This window comes from Pleurodeles waltl, chromosome 7, assembly GCF_031143425.1.
Source record: "Pleurodeles waltl isolate 20211129_DDA chromosome 7, aPleWal1.hap1.20221129, whole genome shotgun sequence".
Lineage (NCBI taxonomy): Eukaryota > Metazoa > Chordata > Amphibia > Caudata > Salamandridae > Pleurodeles > Pleurodeles waltl.
This window is the reverse complement of record NC_090446.1, coordinates 406660022-406683479: the sequence shown is the minus strand read 5'-3', so window position 1 is coordinate 406683479 and position 23458 is coordinate 406660022. Positions and strand designations below refer to the sequence as shown.

The following is a 23458-nucleotide window of genomic DNA, read 5'->3' as shown; positions in this document are numbered from 1 at the left end:
GGCACACATTGTCATGGGAGAAGCCTGCTCTTCCAGATATGTTTAAAGGCTCCAACTACACTCTCCGGTATAAAATGGTTTAATTCTAAAGGTGATCTTAACAACCAAAGAGCTCTTGCATGCATTTGGTGACTTACAGACAGATATTGGAATCCCGATATATAGGCATTTTAAATATATACAAAATCAGATTTTTTTTGCTTATTTCGAAGACCTGCTGGACTGAATTTCATAGGACGTTTTATGACACAACCTAACTTCGAAACACAAGCTGTCTCAGGAATACTTTCTACTTGTGCACTTTTAGACGCCATCTCTATAGCTCCATTACCATCACATCTGCTCTCGCTGTTCCGACTGGAACGATTCGAAGAAACTAAACTGAGTTTACAGTACGAAAACATGGAACTACGTCAGCCTCGCGTCCCTCAAACTTACTTAAGGACTCTCCATGTGACACAAATAGGCTAGAATCTCCCAACTGACAAAACATATCACTCAAGCCGACCTCAGTCAACCAACAAAAATTCTTGTGTGTACATTTCCCTACCGCAAAGAATTTGGAAGGTACTGAATCCTGTAACTATTGGAGTAGTATGGTATGCCCAAATCAATTTGGATAACTTTACTTACCAAGAGAATTTGCTTTTAGTAGAAATATGCACACTAAACATTATAGCCATATTATAGCGCTATACAGTGGTATCACAAGCTGGATGATAAACTGAAGACTTTTTGCATAATCCTCTCCTGTTTTCTCAACCAGTTTTTTTGGGGTTTTATGGCTCTGTGGACCCCTAACCAGTGCTAAAATGCTTGTGCTCGCTCTTTAAAACATAGCACTATTGGCTTACAGTTGACTGGTACATTTCATTTACTTTTAAAACCCCTGTATATAATACCAGAGGTATAGAAGGACCTTTAAATTATATGCCATTAGTGGGCAGCAGCACTCATTCTGCCACCCACCAAAAATAACCAGAACATCTCAGATCTGCCACTGCATCCTGTAGTGCAGTTCTAAACTGCCAACTGGATCTAACAAAATAAACCTTCCTTTCTAATACATATAAATCTCCCTAGGGCAGGCCCTAAACAGTTTACAGAGCAGGGTGCATTATAATTAAAAGGTAGGACATGTACTTTTATATGTGCTGTAGTGACAAACTCCTACATTATTTTTTCATTACTGTAAGACCTACCTCTCCTGTTGGATATCAATGGGTTACCTTACTACAGTTATTAAGTGATAAGGTTTGATTGGAATAATAGGCATAGCTCCTACCATAAAGCTTTCAGGATGCATATCAGTGGTTAACGACAGCTCATTTTCTGGGGACTCCATAAACTTCTCTTCCCAGATTAGTTAGTTAACAATAGTTAAGTCTGCTACAATTTTGACAACACCCACTAAGCCGATTTCACAGACCTTTTCACTCCTGATTAAAAGCTAACTTCCAACACGTGATTTAATGCTCAAAACACAAATTCATAGCACTGCTATTTTTGAAGTCTCAAGTGCCTGAACAAGCCTTCTTCACAACAAATTAAATTCCAGATAAGACATATTTTATTTCCTTCACACGTAAGCAAAGGTGCTCAAATTCTACCAGTATTAGTAGTTTTCCTAAACAGCAGGACAAACCTTATGTGTGAGGTGAAGGATCTATCTGTGTCACTGACAAAGTGTGACATCAGTAATTTCTTCCTTGCTCTATTTGGAAACCAATGTTTTTGTGTGAAATAATGCATGAGGAAAATCAGTCTTTCCCACTCAGAATTGCCACCAGAGTCCATCTCTTCTGCTATGCAACCACATCTTTTTTGGGAAAGTAGTTATAAACTCTCTTGAATGCAGTGTGAATAATAATCGGGTCATTAATCAGTTCATCATATAAACTGCCAAATTTTCAAGATAATAGCCAAGTTCTTGAGTGAAGCATCCTAGTCATCAACGGATTCTGTATTAAGATGCTTCCTTTGGACAAATGTGTACCCATCAATAGCCACACAAACTATGGATCAAAGCATGTATCCAAGGCAAAGACATTTCTGTAGATATCTGATTCTTCTGCTGATCTAGTTTATCCTGAAGCATTGTTTATTTGTAAAGTATAAGAATCCTCCCCCCCCCACACTGCCAAAGGTGAAAGTTCACGTAGTCCAGGTAGAAATGCTTGAGGAAAACCAACAAAAATGTTTGAGAAGCACACATTTGCTTTTAAAAATTATCACTGGTAAGGTTATAAGATTATAGGGCTTACTGTGACAAAAAGGTATGAGTATAGGTAGCTATCAATTAATTGCACAAAGGAAAACTAATTACAACACATTGAAAAGGGAATTAATAAAAAAAACAGTGTAGTTGGTTTTCTTAATGTGTGCTTAGATTGTTCCTTGCTTCTTAAGTAGTGATGAAAATCCACAACGAAATTAAAAACCACAAGGAATCGGATCTGGAAAAGCATGATGTGATGTATGGGACAATTAACACTATGGTGCCGGATTCAACATGGTGCTCACACACAAATCCAGCATGACGCGCAGACTCTGCAATTCTGGGAACTTCAGGGTTCTGAAAAATGCACATTTTGTTCTAAGATGGTGATTACAGGTATCCATGTGACTAAGAAAATCAGAGCAGCTGGAGGAGGCGTGAAAAGCAGAAAACAGGCAAAAAGGCAGCAGGTGGAGTAAAGCGCAAGTTCCTGTATAATTGTTCCAAACAATGTCAGACCATAGATGTGGGTTCTTCAAATTCGAAGTCCTGTTCACCACCAGGGAAAATAGGGTCTGTTAAAAGTTTCGGGACAATGCAGTAGACGTCAGGCAAGAACAGCAGGCAATCTTCAAGTGGGCAGTGACAGCACATGATTTGAGCACCAACTCTTTATTCATATCAGGTACAAAAAGACATTGCATGTATTAATCCAATATATTAGGACAACCAGTTAGGAATAGATACAATTATTCATTAAATAGCACAAATCTAATAAGGACTACTCAATTCATAAAAAGAGAAGGAAAACACAACGCGCTGAGGCAAGGAAAAAAAAATGTATATAATAATAAAAGACTCCATTCTTGATACATATAAGCTCTTGTACTGCTTAACCTGCTTTATCTTATTTAGCCACTAAGAGTAGGCAATTTTAAAATTGCGTCTCTCCTTGTCTTTTGGCCTCCACCAGGGTTTTGGAGAGATCAGTTATTGGGCTGTATTCCCTAGGCTTCTTTAATAGGCTGGAATCTGGTCCCGGACTGACTGGATCTCACCAATCCTGGGCACACCTGTAACCAAGTCCAACAAGCTGAAAGCGGGCCTAGTAGTGTCCAGCCCATCTTTCTACTCCCCCTGTTACAGGAGGATGTAACCCCCATCCCTGTATTCCCCTCAGGGCCTATTGTTGGAGTCTCGTGAGTTGCCCCAGGGCCTCATCACATTTGTTCCCACTTCTAACAGGTTTGATATCCTTGATACTCTGGAGGCAGTAGATTGGCTTCCTCAGTCAAATCTTGAGAGTGACGTGAAAGAAACAGCAGTGGTGCGGGAGGGCCGCCCATTAGCCTGTTATGGTAGTAACCAGCTGAGGTTTTTTTGCTGGAGTATTTCTGGGTTGGAGGCAAAGGTTAGGGAGCAGAATTGGTTGGATGTTATTAATTTGGCAACTATATTAGCCTTTCAGGAAACCTAGTCTCTCAAAACCACTCCTTTCTTGGATGCTCACCTTTAATGGCCAGCTATACCTTCTTCAGCTGGGTGAGCCAAGGTCAGGTTATGTACTTTAATGTATCTATCCTTGAACTGTGTAATAACTAAAGTAGAGACAAACTGTTCTTATGTTGGGGTGGTATTGCTTACTTTTTATTTGAATAAATCTTTGATGTTAAAACATTTACAACTCTAATGGCCATCTTCCTTATTCGAAGCCCATCTCAAACAAAGGAGGTATTATAGACGGATTTAAGTACTTTTTGCCAAAACTGGTTTCAAGTGATGTAATCTGGGCAAATACTTTAATTCACCGAGCCGCTATTTTCTTCATTATCAAATAAGATAGCATTTTTAAATATATTAGTGCAGCATCTTCTGTACAAAAACTCCTGTTTAATACACTAAATGTTTGTTCCATATATAATACAAATCTAGTAGCATATGGGATACACAAGACCCATGACTTGCCTCTTAGTCAGGACCACCGGAATTATGCCATTGTGTGGCTGCAGCACGTTTTACAAAAATTATAGATTTGCTGCATTTGCCACAAAAAAACGTATTTGCCACATAATCTACAGCATGATCTACATATTTTAACAAAAGAAATGTTTGTAGTTCAAACAGTTCAAAGGTTACTAAATATGTGAGGATATGTCTTGCCGAGCAGTGAAAGGCCATTTGAAAAACTGGATTGTCACCTTCCTCTTGCTTATTGCTATATTTGGGTGTTAAATTGGTATGAATGAGGTGCACGCAATGTCCAGTTGTGTTACCAAGTTTAAAAATGACAAAATAATGAAGAAATATTAATATCAAAATGTGCTGCATAATTTACCTTTCATTGCCACATAATTTACTCAACCCTGCCACATAATTTGGACCTCTACTGCTGCATAATTCTAATTGCCCTGCTCTTAGTTTATTAACAGCACCATCATTAAGCAGGCCAAGACTGTTTCTATCACTTTTTATGAATATGTAACTAAAGCTTGAATTTGGTAATGTACTGTCATTTCCAATCAGCACATACTACATTGAAATAGCCACAAAATGTCCAAGTGACATGCAGTTTTACTTATAAAACTACAAGTGTGCACAAACAGTTGGAAATAGAGTTTCTTCGAATATTTGTCATTTGGACATTACCAAGTAACGTGTTCTGATTTGTTCTGCTTCTATTTAGAACTTTGCAACACACTTATGATTTACAAAAAAGTGCATGTGTAATTCCATGTATATTTTGAAATATGTGCACTATTCATTTACAAACTATTTAAATGTGTGTTATTTAAAAAAGCTGACCCAATAAAGCCTTTTGTTTCACAACGATTGTCAGAAAACTCACTTTACAAAATCGTCTAACTGTAGTAAGAAAAAAATATATATATATTTTCACGATAAGACAAGCAGCACTTAATAAAGAGGCCAACTGACATTTGACCTCTGTGCTTGAACAGTCAAGAAATGTGACAGTATAAAACAAGATTTAAAGGCATCTTTATTGTTCATTCATTTCTGAATTAAATGAACACCTGTTCCTTTCCAGCTCAAGTTCACTCACCAGAAAAGACCAGTAGCTCCTACAAATAGCTTGACTTGATAAAACCTCATTCGCCATAATGAGTGGCTGAGTAGATTTTTCAAGGCATAAAATAGTACGGTCTTGTTTGTGGTTATGGATGACTTAGTAATTCATTCATGTCCGGGCCCTGCTTTGTTTACCATAACCTTCTGGAAGGTGACGAGTCAGTGTATCCCCACTTCGAACACTCCCCTCAATGGGATCAGTGGAATCTCCTGGCCCATTCTCAGAACTCGATTATCCCCAACACTCAGGCAGTTCCTACTTATATGGGGGGGGGGACAAAATCTATTATGGACCACTTTTTGATTTATTTCACACTCTTTAATTGTTTGGTGGGGTACTAGATAATATGGGATGGTTGGAGCAACCACAACCCCCGGATGCTTGTGTTAACATACTAACGCCACCTTTATGCCATGGTAATGCACGCCCCGCAAAATTTGACTCACTCAGACCAGGGTAGACGCTTAAGTGGACTAAAATAATTCTGGTGGAATTCTGTGGGACACTGTTTGGCAAGCTGGGTCCTGGGCTTGATGTTGCCTTAACCCTAAACTTCCTGGCAAGGAGGTCTTGTCTGCCTTCTCTGCAGGGGTGCTACTGGCTCTTCCTGCCCCTTGTCACGGTCTCTCTATGCACAACATCCCTCTGTGGTTTAATGTAGTATGCTCTAAAGCTCATCGAGCTTTAAAATTAGCCCTTAAACAAATACTGAGAAACAGGGTAGGGGTAAATTCAGGAGCTAGGGGGCCACTATAAGAAGGTATTGAAGAAAAGGAAGGATTCACTTAAGGAGGGTACCTGGGATCACATAGTTTCTACCTGTGAACCTGAGGATTGTGCAGCCTTTTGGAGAGTTTTGAATCATCCCTTTGAGGATTTTATGTCCAGTCTGGCAAGTGTAATTCCAGAAGAGAAATGGTATGAGCATATTTCGCAACTCTATTCTTTTGAAGCAGGATCCGAGTTAGGTATCCCATTTGGAAGCATGAATGAGGTTTGCGCTTCTCATGTCGTTTTTCGCCCACAAGGAGTGCCTTTGGCCTTACCTTCTCTATACCAGAAGTCACCTGTGCCATTAGGCGTCTAACCAGCAATAAGGCCCCAGGCGGCGACCCATTTGACCTTTTTAAGAGTGATGTAGCTATTTTGGGCCACCCCTGCTAACTAACACATTAAACACTGCAGTGTCAACGGACACCCTAGCTCATGGTCTCAAACTATTTTTGTACCAATTTTTAAGTAGGGTGAACGGGGTGACCTTAAATGTTATAGGCCCATATCACTTATTGATACCCCAATTAAGGCCCTGGGGCAGGTGGTCCTTAAGAGATTGTCGGACTGGGCTGAGGAGAAAAATTGTATTACAGACTTTCAGTATGGTTTCAGGCCTAATCTGCACACTACTGAGCAGTGTTTAAATGTAGACCTTGTGATTAATAAAAATATGGTTCCAAAAAAGGACTTACTTTTCTTAACCTTTATGGACCTTTCCTCTGCCTTTGATCGAGTGAACCGTTCAAAGCTGTGGTCTCTGTTGTCGTACTTAGGGGTTGAACAAGATTTGGTCTACTTTTTGGCTGATCTTCACAGGAATAGGTCTATCTCAGTTAGATTTAGAGAGGATAGCGCCTACACCAAAGGTTTATTTATTGCTAGAAGGGTCAGACAACGGTACATTCTTGCCCCAGGGGTGTGGAATTTATTAAAATATCTACTTGTCCAGGGGACAGGTTGCTTCTCAAATCTACTTGTCCTGTAAAAAGATCTACTTGTCCCTTTGGTGCCATGTAGTGTGGCGACAAATTATGGCAGGAATTAATAGCCTCTCTGATTATGCCAGGGCTACTACCATAGTAGGGCTTGAATACTTGGAGTTTCAATCCCTACTGTAGCAATTTCCTTATTTTGCCACCTTTCTGCAGATCTGCATACTGGGGCTGGAGAAAGCAGTAAGCAATAGTTCCAGGGCTGGAATGCCTTTGAGTCTGCAAACCTACTAACCTGCATGTTTTAAAGATTATTACCAGCTTCTCTCTAATATTTTCCCATAATAAGAAAGGTTGGACATTTACTCCTGACAATGGCAGAATTAGAACTTCTTCCAGGGTTGGGAAGAAAGTGGCTGGAGGGAAAATGAACTTGCAAATGCTCAATAGATTTTCACATGAGCAAATCTACACATCGTATTTACCCATGCTAAAATACAGTTCACAAATATTTTATAGGGGTACGACATATACCATGGGTGCACTTTTGTGACTTTCTTTAAGAATTTGGGGCCACAAGTAGGTAGGTTCAGATTTGTGACCTGCAAATTGAGAGTCGCAAATCCGAATGTAGGACGGTGTCCTTGACACCATCGGTGATTCGCAAGGGCTTCGCAAATACCCACATCATGAATAATCATGAGGTGGGTCGCAATTTGCGACCCCCTCTCGAATGGTGGCCTGCTGGAGACAGGAGACCACCATGTCTGTGACTGCTTTTCAATAAAGCAGTTTTTTTTTGTTTTTTTTGTAATGCAGCCTGTTTTCCTTAAAGGAAAACGAGATACATAACAAAAACGAAAAATGAAACGTTTTCGTTTCATTTTTTCAGAGCAGGCAGTGGTCCGCAGGACCACTGCTTGCTCTGAAAAAATGTTTACAGTGACATTCACAATGGGAAAGGGGTCCCATGGGGATCCCTTCCCTTTTGCGAAAGTGTTAGCACCCATTTGAAATGGGTGCAAACTGCGATTGGTTTGCACCCGCGTTCTCGGTCACAAAACAATCCTACATTGCACTGCGAGTTGCAATTAGGAAGGGAACACCCCTTACTAATTGCGAGTCGCAAACCCGTTTTGTGATTCGGTAACCAGGTTACTGAATCGCAAAACTGGGTTTGTGCATCGCAATGTGCTTTTTGCACGTCGCAAACAGTGAAAGTCGCTGTTTGCGACATGCAAAAAGCTACCTACATGTGGGTCTTGGTCCCTAATTAGGTCTGGTGTTAACAAAGACATTTTGTTTTTATTAAACTTCTATTTCTCTCTCTTTCGGCTGGCTTTACTGTGAGTGATCGCATTCTGCTCTTCCACAAGGAGCATATTGCCACACAAAGTAGTTTTGTTCAGTGTCAGGAACTACAGTGGCAATCAGTGACGTAACGAAACTGGAGGGTGCCCCTTTGCAAAGAACATGGAGGAGCCCTCTCTCCAGACTCACTCAGGGCAGGTGCTGTGCTGACAGTACCCCCTGGAGGGCGGCTGCGGGGCCTTTGTTATGCCGCTGGTGGCAACGTGTGCTTTAAGAGTTCAAAAACTTTTTGGGGGGGTTTTGCCAATGTTTGTTACAATGTTGAGGGCCTGGTAGCTCCCACAACAATAAAGTGTTACAAAAGCCATGTCAAAACAAGACACGCATTGATGAAACTAAAAGACTTATAAAAATATGTCAGATCAGTTGGCTTTGTCAGTGTTTGTTTATTTTCATGCTTCCCATAATCGTGTTGAAAATGGTTACACTGATTTTCCATTAGAAATATTTTTGGGAAATACTAGCATGCATCAACACATTTTACTAAATGACACTTCATTTGCATATAATCAGAGAGCATTCTGGGAGCATTATACTTAGCCTCTTAGCCTAAACTTTTCAAACATGTGTGTACACGGTTTTTTTTTTTTTGTACTGGAACCAACGTCAGTAGTGAAGTGTGACCTTAAAACATTTATTTACAGCACGCACCCTAATAATGAAGGCTTTCAAATAATGAACCATAAATACAAGTTCGAACAGCATTATCTTTTGGAAACACATTACCTCAACTACAGAGAGTTCAACTCTCTGTAAACAGGCAGCCAAAGGGTTTGTGCTGCAGGGGGTTGGGCCTACTTGTCCCAAGGACAAAGTAAACATAAAAACTTGTTGCCCTTGACCACAAACAAGATGTGTCGGGCGATAGGAATTCCACATCCCTGTTGCCCCCTTTCTTTTGACTATTTACATGAATGGGTTGAAGGCTGCTCTATTGGAAGTGCAAGGAGACCCCACCCTCTGGCACATCCTGGGCTCTAAGTGTTCTTTTAAACGCAGACGATACAGTCTGCATGTCAAGGATGGAATTAGGCCTTCAACATCTGCTTGAGACTTCTGTAGAGTTTAGAGGGACATGGATCTCTGTCAACACCACAAAATCTTTTGTGATGGTTGCAGGGTCTAAACCGGCCAAAAACAAAAGTCATTTTAACCTTAACACCAAGATGCCTCAAGTCTGTTATTTTACCTATTTGGATATCGTGTATGTGAGAAGTCCACCTAGGGCCCTGCTATTTTCTCAAAAAAAAAACCACATGAGCCAGGCTGTGCGACTCTGTGCTGGATTTTAGTTTAAGGGTAGGCAAGAAGCCTATTAATGGCCTGCTCAACATCTACAAAGTGAAATGTCTGAGCAACTTGTTATGGCAGAGACGTTTGGGGTTATCTGGACTGTAGCTCCATTCATCATCAAATACTTTATTTGATTGTATTTCGCAATTATAAAAGCAGGTAATACATACAGATAACACCAATCAACAGTCATAAAGGATGAAAGAAATATAAGATAAATCAAACCATACAAAAAAATGTATACCATATAACAGATTTCACTGGAAGAAGTTAAATGTATTCTCATAGGAGGCAATATAAAATCAGTAAAACAGTGTATTTAAAACAGAAACTATTCGCTTAGCTTAAAGACTTATAAAAGTAGAAAAACCTCGCTGATTTACCTAATAGTGTGATCTAGCCTTAATTACTGCGCATAAATATAAAGCTAATCCATTACAGATCATAATTGATGGGAGGGACGACAGGTAGTTAAAAGCTGGGCGACATTGTTTAAAATGCATAGATTTAAAAAAATTGAATCACAAACACTTTCCTCAAATCAGAATAAAATTTAAAAAAAAAAAAAAAAAAAAAAAAAAAAGTATGTGCATTGTACTTTGGTCAGACACTGAATCACAAGGACACTTTTCCAGAGCTAGAGTCCAGTCATTAGTAAGTGGAAGGCTGACAAGACGATGAAAATTCTCTAGTCTTAAGCGCATGAGGACATACCGATGCCTCAAGTTCGATACATATTTTAAATATGGTTCCATGCCATCTATTTGCTGCAACAAAAGATTCCTCCTTACGCTGGATTTCTTTACCTCAATAGCCCATCTCAAATCAGCCATATGGGTAAGGCAGATGTTTTTCAAATCTTTCCTGGAGATTGTTTCCATTTTATCTGGAGTGGATTATAGCTCAGGATTGCCCAAACTCCGTCAGAAAGTTCTTTATGTAATTCAGCCATGGGATTTTCAGCAAATGAGTTAGTACTTGAGCATCTTCTATAATGGCCATATTCAACCTAGCGGAATCAGAGGTCCATACTTTATGCTAAAGTAAAATTGGTTGGATACTTATTAGATCTGTGAGGTATGTTACCCCCATTTCTGTATGACACAGCGAAGTTGAGGTAGATTTTGGGACGCTTAAAATGGCCTATAAAAAAATCATTTTCAGCTAACTGTAAGATATTGCATTTCCTATATCCCCAAAGTCCTGCCCCGTACAATGCGACAGAACACACATTTTGCGTTATAAGGTGTCATCATGTCCTTGGGGGTCGCTCTACCAACCTTTTTAGACATTTTTTTTATGGCCACAATAGTTTTTGTAAATAGCAATTTTCTGGATTTCATGGCTTGTAACCATGTGCCTTTATTATCAAACATAATACCTAAATATGAGAAGGTTCCTGTGTTGTCTAGTTTCACGCATTTTAACATGATCTGGGGTTTCTTTGAGGATTTTAAACCACATGTCATTGAAAAGGTTTTAGAGTGGTTACTTCTAAGGCCTAAGGCTGCCACATAATTATCAAAGGTTGTTAATAACCGCTGCCAAGCTACTGGAGTGCGGGCTATCAAAACAGCATCGTCCGCGTACATAAGTGCTGGGATCTTTTGGGGACCAACTTGTGGAAGATCACTACAAGCGTTAGATAGCACCTCCTCTAATTTGTTAATATATAAAGCAAACAATAAGGGTGCTAAAACGCAGCCTTGATGTACCCCCCGCTCTATGGGAAAAGTTTGAATACATTCCCCCTGAGGCCCGTAGCGTACGATAACATGCAGGGTTTTGGCGGTCTAATTTTTTGAATATTGGAACAATAATGGACTCAGCCCAGGTTGGAATAAAGGCTGTGGCACAACAGGCACGTAAAACCTGTGTCAATAATGGGCCCCATAATAAAACGTTAGACTTATAGATATCAATTGGGACTCCATCTGGGCCTGGTGCTTTCCCGCTTTTACTGGCGTTAATAGCATCAGTAACCTCATTTAGACTAAATGGTGGAATAATGGGGTGAAAATCTGATCTAAAGGGATTTAAATCCAAGGCCAAGCTTTTTAAAGAGTATATTCCGGAATAAAAAGTGACCCACTCCTCTTCCGTGATGGCTATTTCAATAGTTGGTGACGTTCCATCACACAACAGGAGGGCGTTCAGTATCTTCCAGAATTTGACATTGTCATTCTGGAGACTTGCATCATAGAGAAAATGCCATGCCTCATTTTTTAAATCCTGTTTCTTTTTTTTTTTTATAGCCTTTTTATACTCTTTTCTCCAAAAAATGATTCCATGTTTGTCAGGATTTTGGCTTTGTAAATACTGTTTTAAATTCTTATGGGCTTGTGTACATTCACTATCAAACCATCCTTTGTCTGCCTGAGATCTAAGTGTGCCAGAACTTACTGTGAGAGACTGTTTTATACCAGTGGTGATTGCAGTGAATGCTTTAATACAATCCTGTGGTCTGATGTTGTCTGAAAGGCAAGTTTCAAACTCATTAGTAAATTTACTCATTAGTTGTTTCATGAAGCCTATAGGTTCAATCTGTGACCACCGAATAGTATAACCATTTCTTGCTCCCAATTCAATATTCACTACCATCTCTGCAAATCCCTTATGTTTGATTGTAGCTTGTGGCAGAAGAAGGCTTAGACTTTGAGGATAATGGTCACTGAACATGATGTCTTGGATTTTATACTCAAATATACAAAAAAGAAAATTATTAGATACAAATATAAAATCAATTATTGCATTGGCACACCTGCCGTTAAAAGTAGGTTTTAGCTGTGATTTACTATGATTTAGACTATTACAAAAAAGGAGGTCAAATTTAAATAGTGCGTCTTTCAACAAATTACAATGATTATGTGTAAAATGAAATGAATCATCATTTCCACCTGTGCCAAAAGAGCAAGATTCTTTCATGAGTTTGAGGACACAGATGTGTGTTAAAATCGCCCCCCACACAATAAAGGTCTCTTTATGCAAGGAATTACATACTCGATCCAAGTCTTCCTACAATAACCTAAGTACACATAAAAATCTTTGTTGAGGGGCATTATTATAGAAATGAATAATCACCAATTGTGCTGTATTTTTTAGTTCACCTGTGATCAATTGATAAAACGTATTAAAAATTAAACTAATATCCTTGATTAAATCAAACTTGTTAGAGATAAATGTACATAGTCCACCTTTCGCCCTACCCCGAACTGCAGGGGTATGAAATGTCCTAAAGCCATTTATATGAATAGGATCCACAGACCAAGTCTCTTGTAAAACACACCCAGGAAAAAGATCCAATATATTCTAACCAATCCTCATTCTTGATTTAGTGCGCAGACCCGCCACATTCCAAAATAGGAAATCATCTCTCAGAATATGTGTACCCTGTGTAGGAGAATGTTTTATTACTTTCCTTTTTGATGGGAAGATGTTACTCTCTATATGAAGGGTGGAAGTTGGAGTAGAAAAGACCGATTAGACAGGAACTCCACTTATTAACACTTCATCGTTGACATTATGTCTCAGTGATTTTTCCTTATCCATCCTTTCATCTCCGATGCTCTCCTTCGTACCAACGCCACCCTTCAGTAGGTCAGGGGCAGAGCTCATCATAATGGACTTAGTCCTACCTGCTCCCTGATCTATTGATAGTCTTCTTCCAAGGAAAGGGCATGAAATCTGTTCTTAGTAGAGATCGTGTAATTTCTCTCAGATCTACTAAATTGATTTTCAGGGTTAAGACCAGGTCGATCATATCCTAGATTGAAGTTACAGAAAAAAACCTAAAGGGAGTAGTAAAATGCTGTGATCCGTGATCTGCTGCAGACTTAAGTTTCTCAGGATGTCTTCGACCAGTTTTGGAATTTTAAATGAGAGCACCACACAGTCACCCCTAAATATTTTGTGGTTCCCATTTTACCCTTCTGACCATCTTAATGTCTTCAAAGAGTGAGTCTGTCATACCAGGTTTCATACGAGTTCCTATCCAATTCAGGGATTTGTTTCTCAAAGCTGTCCATGTTTCCCTATTATCCTCAGATAGGGTAAGAACATTTGCAAGGACTATCGCAAAGGGAGTTACCGTGGGAGGAAGATCTAATGTATCTCTTGAGGTTGGAGGAAGATCCCGAAGGGATTTAAATCTGTTCGGTAATTCCCATCTGCTTGTGTTCACTTTTAGATGTTGGGGACTTCTAATGCTAGTTGGAGGAATGCAGGAATATACATGTCTTTGGGTAGTCTGGGGAATAATTTGTGGCTGTTGACGCTCTTTGGGGGAATTACAATTACCAGTTGGGTCTATGTCGCCACAATGTTGAGTAGTTGCAGCTGTTGAGCTTGAAGACTGTGCCTTCATTAAGTTGAGCATTAGCTCCACATTTTCCTCCACTTGGGTTAAACGTTTTATCATTAGGTCAAAGGATGACCATACTAGATGTTCCAAAGTATTGATAGTCTCTAGGGGAGTAGTTTTCGCTTTCACTAAAGATTGTTTATGCTTCTGACCAGATTTTATGTTCTCACGAACAATTTATACTTGTTCCATGGATTCCATGGGTTGAGCTCCAGAGGTGCCATATCTATTTTTGTCAGGTGGCTCTTGACTGGAAACTCTGCCATTCCTAACTAGCTTAGGTTTCCTTATATGTTTGGGTGAGGGTAAGTGCTCCTTAGCATCTGAGATAGATTAATTTATATATTGAATGAATACATCCATTTAAACCTTTAGTTTGGATTCCACTTTCCAAGAACTTGGTTGATTTTGGAGAGGTTAATAATGATGGGAGGAGATTATTAGACGATCCCATTAATATTTTTTCCTCAACATTAGTAATCTATCAATAGCCCCCATCGCTCCTGAAATCAATTTTAATATTGAAGCGTGATCTTTCTGAGAGGTATTATCTTTCGCACTAGGTTGCTTCCTTTTACCCATTCTTACTAATTTTTTTTATCCTAAAAGGGTTCAACCAATGATGCTCTAAAGCGCTCCTTATTACTAGGTAAGCTTGAAAGAACTAGTACAAATAAGACAGTCTCTATAAAGCTATAGGAATACAAGAATAAAAAAGGCCTTCTCACAATGCCAAAAGTCTGTTTCGCAGGGTTGCCTATAGTAATACAAAATTAATCACCCCACAACAACAAAAAATCAGAAAAAAGTACCTGCCAAAAAACCTGATAGCCACATGCCTCCAAGACCTACAGTCGCAGAGAGAATATCGGGGGGGAGCCAGCCCAGCTCTTCCAGGCGATGAAGGGGCCGTCCTCAGCCCGGGCTTTGTCTGGGCCCCACGCGCGTCCCGCAAGGTGGGTCTAAGTTATTAAAGGAGCTCTCCGACCCGGCCCCTTCCTCCGGCTCTGATGATGTAGCTCCATTCAATTAGAGGAAAACAAGTTTGTTAGGCGGGTGCTAGGTGTATCCCAAAGTATCTCCCCATTTTCAGAGCATGATGAACTTGGCCTTCAGTACATCTCGGGTATTATTAAACTTCGTCCCCTATTATGCTGGCTTTCGCTATGGTCAAGAAAGCAGACAGAACTTAAGCTCATAATTTGGGACTGCCTTTCTTTGGATAATTCCAGTGCAGATTCCCGACTTAACCATATTCAGACTGAACTAGCTGCCCTGGGCCGTCCCAGCTTATTCATCCACCCAGAAGTGATCGTTAAGGCTGACATTTTATGGGTTTAACAAAAAACTTTCTCCAGCGCCTCTCTGTTGCCAGGGAGAGCATGAAATTATGGAAACCAGCTGTCAGGGCATATTTAACCAAAACAGTCAATTCAATTTAGCAGTATCTGACTTAGGTCACTAATGTACACCAATACCAACTTTTAACCAGGCTTAGGATGAACTTTTTCCTTCGATTTCTTCTCTGTATATAGCCCTCTTTCCTTTCTTAACATTGTTTCCCTCCTTTTCACACTTTCTGGTAGTGCGACGTTCTGAAAACTCTAAGTCTAGCTTCAGCAAAGAGTGTTTTTTCTGGCACTATAATTCATGGTACAGGGATAGAACTGTGCGATCTGCCTCTGTGGAATTAATATGTTTACTAGTTCTCCCGACCCCAAACTCTAATCTTTAAGTCTGTCCAGCTATTTGTGCATGCTTGCTCAACGCTCAGATGTGCAATACAAACTAAAGAACATAAAACTACCTTGGCTTGTACTTCTGCAAGCTGTCTACTTTATAGTCATGCAACCTCCTCAGATGCGTTGGTAAAAAAGTCCCTTTGTGCTGAATTTTTACTGCCACTATCCCGAATTTGCCTGCTTGCCAGAAACCCCAAAAGCGAGTAATGAAATTCTTTCGAGCTAGCAAGTCATTATGCAGAAGTGTGAATTCCGTAACAGTCAACCCGCCAAACGCCTACTGCCCCAACGACCTGAAAGATAGCACTGCACGAGAACGCACACCGATGGACACATAGGGAAAGGCAGGTCGAGGACAAAGGCACACAAAAACGATATGTTTCACATATTCAAATATATCACAGGACATTATTCAGTCCCTCGTGTATACGTCTACCATGAAAGACGTAAAATGGCCAGAAACTTACTTCAGTCTCATAACCAGTCGGTAAGCCAAGGGGCTATCAAAGAGCAGCCAACGATAGAGAATCGAACAGGAGGCACATGTAATATCCAGTCATTAATCAACTAACCTACAACTTTGAGAATTACAGGTCACACACTTGCCAACATTTCGATATTGGAAAGAAAAAGATTAGGATTTCATTTTCTCTTATGACCAAGCTGAAGCACAGGCAATTATGGGCGAGAGACTGCTAAATTTAAAAATCTGGAGACTCCGACCTGAATCGGGTCGGTTGGCAAGGATACATACAACGATCTCAGGCTGCACCTCGTGTCAGTTACCAGTCCAGCCTGAGACAGAAATATTGGCAGTTAACACCAGAGATTGCCCGGAAAACGTCGTGGACCGGCTGTCAGACCTAATTGAGCTCGATCATTCATCAGAAAGGGTGACACGACCCCTTGAAACAAGTTCAACAACATAGCTCACTTTTATTATCAGGATAACATACACTGAGAAATTACTATTACCAGAAACTTGTTCGGTGGTACCAGCAGCGCCACAGTGTGAAATAGACCAGTAAATACTAACAACAATCTTTCAACGTTTGACTTACCGCCAGACAGACCCCGGCGAAATACCCCACGATTTCCACAACAAACGATTCCTCTTACACTGTTTATACCAGAGAGGCACGTGCAGACTATACAGCCAGTAAGCTTTCAGGAATTCTGTGCAACGTACAAAGATTCGCTGAGATGCGGAAAAACAATCCAATCAGTGGAGACCTTACACAGGCCCACTGCCAGATGACGCCCTGCATATATCCATGCATGTGATTGGCTGTTTTGTCACCCGGAAGTAATTTAATTCGGTCAAATGCCTTTATTTCAAGGAGCAATCACTTACAACGGACATAAGGCTGAGTCAGTTAACGGTTAGTGTAAAATATCGGACAGGTTGCCGTCTTAGGCGGTGTTGATAAATGTCATTTTGGGTAGCAAAGATGTATGTCTTTATCTTTTTAATGTCCAGTGTATAGTTGTTGCTCTTGTTTGTAAGGTCTTCAAATTTTGAGAATGATCAGTTTGAGCCCGCAGCTGTAATTTGGATTGTTATTTATCATAATTATGTAATTGGAACTATAAACGGTGTATCTTGTCTTCTCGATGTATCATTTAGTTATTCATTTTTGCTTAAAAATAATTTTAAATATTGTAAACTTCATACTATAGTGAAAGTCAAAGGCACGGTTAAAAGCTTGACCCTGTGGATTGTTTAGTACACCCGGAAATTCAACCTCCAATGTCCGTTGGTTCACGACTGGAAATAAGGTGGATTCCTTGAAATACGCTTCCCCACTCACTAGTGATAAGGGTTAGCCTTGTAGCTGGTAGATTGAATGTTCTTTCCTTAAAACTACAGGATTGTAGCATGGATTTCATTTAGGAGGTGCCAGGGGTTGTAGCTGCGACCCGTAGCTTACTCTTTGGGCCCCCTACTGCTCCATTTGCGGCCTCAGGTGCCAAACAAGCGGCCGAAACACAGGGGCATCTTGTCCTTATGGACATTAGTTGAGGCTAAAACGTTTTTTTTTTAAAAATTTTTTTAATTACACCGATAGTCAATAATTGCATATTATTCACTATTGGTGTAATAAAAAAAATAGAGTATGTAGGGAGCTGGCTTTGGGTTGCAGTAACCCCCCCCCCCCCCCGCACACACACTTTTTGCCTGGTTTTTAGCTGCCACTTTGATTGAAGTGCACAGGGTATCTGTTAACTAGGTCCCCAATGCCAGTGTTTTCTTCCCTAAAATGAGACACCTGGTCACTTGTTCCCCCAAGTGACCAGGCCATTCAGCCCCCTGTAGGTCCCTAATAAATGTTACTCTTGGTACTGGGTACTGAAGCGGGCCCCTCAAAGCTGAAGCACAACTTGTTTGACTCTGTGAGACCCAGCACTAACCTTAAGCAGACTGTCATTGCAGGCTGCGTGACAAGGTGTTCCTAAAACTGAAAACATGACACACCCTTGTGTACCATGTCCCCTAAAACACTGTAATCACTGTAAGTCACCCCATACAGCAGGCCTTTAGTCCCAAACAAGATACATTATATTACAAGTGAGGGCATATATGCATGAGCAAATATGCCCCTACTATGTCTTTGTCGGTTCTTAGACATAGTAAATGTACTAGGAAGCCATTTTAAATGCATGCTTTACATAGTTTTCTACAAGTTCCTCAGCTATATGATTGCTTCTCTGAACCTAGGAATGTTTGGTATCAAACATCTTGTATTAATAAAGCCTAATTGATTCCAATGATAGATTTATTATTACATGCACCCAGAGAGCACCTGGGAGGTGGCTCCTGAAAATCCACTTGCTGCTGAGCTCACTGGCTGGTTCTGGCCAGCCTGCCACCAACAGATGACAATCTGACCTTCCAGGGGGAGAGCCGACATATAATAAAGATCAAGATGTTTAATAGCTTTCCATCTCTTGGAAATGTTGAACAGTGGCATGTCATGTATTTTTTTTTTAAACCATACCTGTCAGTCATGGGTAGGGAGCATACCAGGTGGGAAGCATTTAATATTAGTCAGGGCGGCCTGCATGAGTCAAAGTAAGTGCCAGTAGTGTTAACACACAACCCTTACACATCCTGTAAACAGAGATAAAATGCTTGTTGCTACCCTAGTATTTATTATTGACTTTCTGATTTGTGTAAATGTTTCTTTCACTTCTAATCTATGTATACATTTTAAGTCACATAAAGATGAAGAGCTGAAGTCTGCCCTGTATTGGAGAGAGAAGGTTACTAGAAGTTTCTGGGCAAAATAATAATGCCAGCAACCTGAACATGATGTAACTTATTTCAGTGTTGTTGATAATTTGCTCAGCGTAGTTCTATATTTGCACGGTTTAACATTTGTCAGATAAGTTTTTGTCCATGTATTTTTATATAATCCACATCTACATTAGTATGGTCGTGCAGCTTTTGATTGAGTCCAGTTCCTTTTCCTCCTGACTTAACGAATTGCATCATTGGCTGAAGTCTGGTATGAGCTCTCACATCTTTGTGGCTCAGTTTAGAATTTTTTAAAATAGATCAAAGGATTATTACATTTTAATTAAAAGATATCATTTATTAGCTTTTACCTACAGAATGAATGCTCTGTCCCTTCAAGACCTTTTGTACACTATCATTGCGTCTTGTGACCACCCCATTGCTTACCATTAGTTGGCTTCATTGTCACTCCGCTGCTTGCTTCATATTGGTAATCTACCATGGGCTTCCTTTCTCTTCATGTGTTTATCCCTCGCCTGGAGAATGGATGCTTTTCTGATTCTTACAATGCTTTATTTTACGTAGGGTATTGTCTTATCCAGGTGGCTGGTTGACACCTATTCGGTATAAGTCAATAAGGACGCTCAATGAAGGACCACACGCCAATTATGAATAAATTTAGCTTTACTATAATTTCAGGTAAATGCAGGCATTTAGCACATTAACAATAGTGAAATAAGAATGGCAATGAAAATCATCTATTCATATATATGTACACTACAGATAGTATCTATGTATACGAATGAGCAAAGAGTTCATTGACAGAGTAAGAATAGTAAATAAAAATAAATAAATCTATATATATGTTTATATATAAGTACACTACAAAGAGCATCTAGGCATACATCTGAGTAAAGAGTTCATTGACAGATATAAACTTGGAATAACTGTATACCAACATGTGATACACTATGATGTTCAGGGAGCAGAATATTAACGAGTTGAATACTTCAGGTAAGCTTTGATTTACTGCACACTAAAATGCACATTTCAATTACTGTGGCAGATTCACACTACGATGTTCAGTAAGGCAGGAAAAAACTATAAACGAGCTGAATTTCTCAGATTATAAACACAGTGCAAATATAATAATCAATCATAATAATAGAGCAGAGAAACAAAAAGCCTTTCATCCGTGGGTGGAACTTAACTTAGTCCACGAATGCAGGGAAGCCCTCTACCGCCCGCTTGGACCTCTCTCCCCCTCGAGCGTCACGGTCTTGGAACAGCAAAACAGGGAGGCAGCTTTGGGTCTGAAAATGACAGTTTCATAACTCCATCTGCGAGCTTCAAAATTCTCTCACCCACCTTTCAGTGTTTAAATAATCTGAAGCTTGGATTCTACCCCCTTCCAGTATTTTCTAGCTATGTTATCAATATATGTCTCTTGGCTGCCTTGCCATTCCCTGGCCATTGTTTTCATTCCATCTTTTACTGTGGTCTCGTTCTCAAGGTTGAGACTGACTCTCCTTTACAGCCTGTTTCTCACACACGCAGCTGCAAATAAGTTTATGTACGGAATGTCGAAAGAAAACAAGCTTGAAAGCGAACATCGTGAATTTCTTTCACGTTGTTCTGGCTTCGGCAGGCATCATGCTCATCTACACTGTTCAAGCTAATTAACCCTTCGCGTTACAATGTCTTCTGTATCTTTCCCTACTACTACACTGATCAGGGATACTTTTTTTCACTGTTTAAGCACACTACCTGAATGCATGTTTTTCAGGCTTGTTACTTTGTGAACTTCTCTCCCTCTGTTGCTTGCCCCAACCGCCTGTCATAGCAAAGCGCGATGACGCAACAGTCATTGCTCTCCCCCGTCACTTCTGTGTTGTCTTCCACTATGCTTGTTTTTAACTGCGTTTGTTTGTTTGTATAGAAGCAGGTCTTTTAGATTTTGTTCTTGCTACAGGCTGCAGCATGACACGTAAAGATAAGTGTTTCATGGGAGTAGGTAGTGACATGGGAGAAGGAAGTGACAATCTTAGCTTTCGTAGAATTCATCATGCACCATTCAATAGCTGGATCACCTAATTTACAAACAATTGATCTACTGTAAATGTATTTCAGTCGTAATAATTGGCGGATAAAATGTTTATTTACAACAAATGGGATTGTAAACCTGTAAACAAGAAGTATCCTCAGCACCTACCTATAGAAGTACTTTTAGGTTGGCTGGAGTAATATAGAGTTGTAGAATGTGTGTAAACATGAAGCAAATGACTGTTAGAGTGCAGGATATGTGAACTGCAGACAGCCATAAAAATTCCTATTTCTGAAAAAAAAATCCTTTTAGTTCATCAAACATATTAGTTTATCATTGGAACTATACAACATAGCTTATCATTCTTAAACAAATGGAACTCATTATGTTTGATCTGGTCGTGATGAGCTACTCTGATTTTGCACAATTTCACAAGATCTGTGTAAATTGATAGAAACATTAGATATTGGCTACTCGCACCCTGAAAGGAACGGAGCTGATGAGCTTTAACCCCTTCCCCGCCACGGACGTAATGGTTACGTCCATGGCAGCGCCCGTGTGGCGCCATGGACGTAACCATTACGTCCTGAATGCTGCCCTCGGGAGAAGCGCTAGCGCTCCTCCCGAGGGCCTCCCCCCCCACCCCCCTAGGTCAGGGCTGACAGGGGAATCCCTTCCCCTTCAACCCCCGACCCCCCCCCCCCCCCCCCCCCCCCCCCCCACCCCACCACCCCCCCCGTGACGTCAGCGCGCGAGCGCGCGCTGACAATCACACAACCTCCCCCATCGCGCTGGAAGCAGAGCTTCCAGCGCGATCGAAAGAGAAATGCTCAGCATTTCTCTTTCGATCACGTGGGGGAGGCCCGGAGGGGCTTCAAAGGGAAGGAAATGTATTTCCTTCCCTTTGAAGTCTCTCCGAGGGTTTCAAAAGCCGGATTGCTTGCAATCCGGCTTTTGAAACCCCACTAGACACCAGGGTTTTTTTTTTTTTTCTATGGAATTGACAGAAGGGAGCGACCCCTTGGGCAAGGGTCGCTCCCAGGGGGTCATTTTTTTTTAAGGCCTTTTCTGCCCCCCCTGGGGGCAGATCGGCCTATTATTAGGCCGATCTGCCCCCAGTGGGGGCAGAAACCTCTAGACACCAGGGATACTTTTTTTTGGTTTGTTTTTTATTTGTTTTCTTTTGTTTTTTAGGTGTGGGATGCGACCCCTTAGGCAAGGGTCGCTCCCATAGGGGGAAATTATATTTAGGCCATTTCTGCCCCCTTTGGGGGCAGATTGGCTTATTTTTATGAGGCCAATCTGCCCCCAAGGGGGGCTGAAACCACTAGACACCAGGGAGTTTTTTTTGTTTGTTTGTTTTTCACGTAAGGGGAGCGACCCCTTAGGCAAGGGTCGTTCCCTTGGGGGGCAAATTTATTTTAGGCCATTTCTGCCCCCCATGGGGGCAGATCAGCCTATTTTTATTAGGCCGATCTGCCCCCACGGGGGGCAGAATCCACTAGGCACCAGGGATTTTTGTTGTTGTTGTGTTTTACAGATGGGGAGCGTCCCCTTAGGCAAGGGTCGCTCCCCTGGAGGGGCAAATTGTATTTAGGCCATTTCTGCCTGCTTTGGAGGCAGATCGGCCGATTTTAGGTCAATCTGCCCCCAAGGGGGGCAGAAACCACTAGGCACCAGGGATCTTTTTTTTGCGCCGTCACGCAAGGGGAGCGACCTTGTAGGCAAGGGTCGCTCCCCGGGGGGGGTGAGGGGGGCAAATTTATTTTAGGCCATTTCTGCCCCCCCTGGGGGCAGATCGGCCTATTAGTATTAGGCCGATCTGCCCACAGGGGGGGCAGAAACCTCTAGGCGCCTGGGCAAATAGTTTTTTTGTGGTTTTTTTTGTTTGTATGTTTTTTTAGAGATGGGGAGCGACGCATTAGGCAAGGGTCGCTCCCCTGGGGGGCAAATTGTATTTAGACCATTTCTGGCCCCCTTGGGGGCAGATTGGCCGATTGTAGGTCAATCTGCCCCCAAGGGGGGCAGAAACCACTAGGCACCAGGGATCTTTTTTTTGCGCCATCACGCAAGGGGAGCGACCTTGTAGGCAAGGGTCACTCCCCGGGGGGGGGGGGGGGGGGGGGTGAGGGGGGCAAATTTATTTTAGGCCATTTCTGCCCCCCCTGGGGGCAGATCGGCCTATTAGTATTAGGCCGATCTGCCCACAGGGGGGGCAGAAACCTCTAGGCGCCTGGGCAAATAGTTTTTTTGTGTTTTTTTTTTTGTTTGTTTGTTTTTTTAGAGATGGGGAGCGACGCATTAGGCAAGGGCCGCTCCCCTGGGGGGGCAAATTGTATTTAGACCATTTCTGCCCCCTTTGGGGGCAGATTGGCCGATTGTAGGTCAATCTGCCCCC

At 41.2% G+C, this 23458-nt stretch overlaps 2 protein-coding genes across 5 annotated transcripts in view; one reads left to right on the top strand and one right to left on the bottom strand.

Moving 5' to 3' along the window:
* SMIM19 (small integral membrane protein 19) overlaps nucleotides 1-16973 on the bottom strand; it is a 45498-nt gene extending 28525 nt beyond the window's left edge. The window contains exon 1 of one of the 2 annotated variants that reach the window (XM_069243890.1): nucleotides 16840-16973. The gene's annotated coding sequence lies outside the window, so the exon portion shown is untranslated. The remainder of the gene's footprint in view (nucleotides 1-16839) is intronic. The other variant, XM_069243889.1, reaches the window with a different exon arrangement.
* A 104-nt stretch (nucleotides 16974-17077) lies between these two features.
* The window catches only part of NDRG3 (NDRG family member 3), an 836729-nt gene continuing 830348 nt past the window's right edge, over nucleotides 17078-23458 (top strand). For 2 of the 3 annotated variants that reach the window (XM_069243888.1, XM_069243886.1), the window contains exon 1: nucleotides 17078-17160. The gene's annotated coding sequence lies outside the window, so the exon portion shown is untranslated. The remainder of the gene's footprint in view (nucleotides 17161-23458) is intronic. The other variant, XM_069243887.1, reaches the window with a different exon arrangement.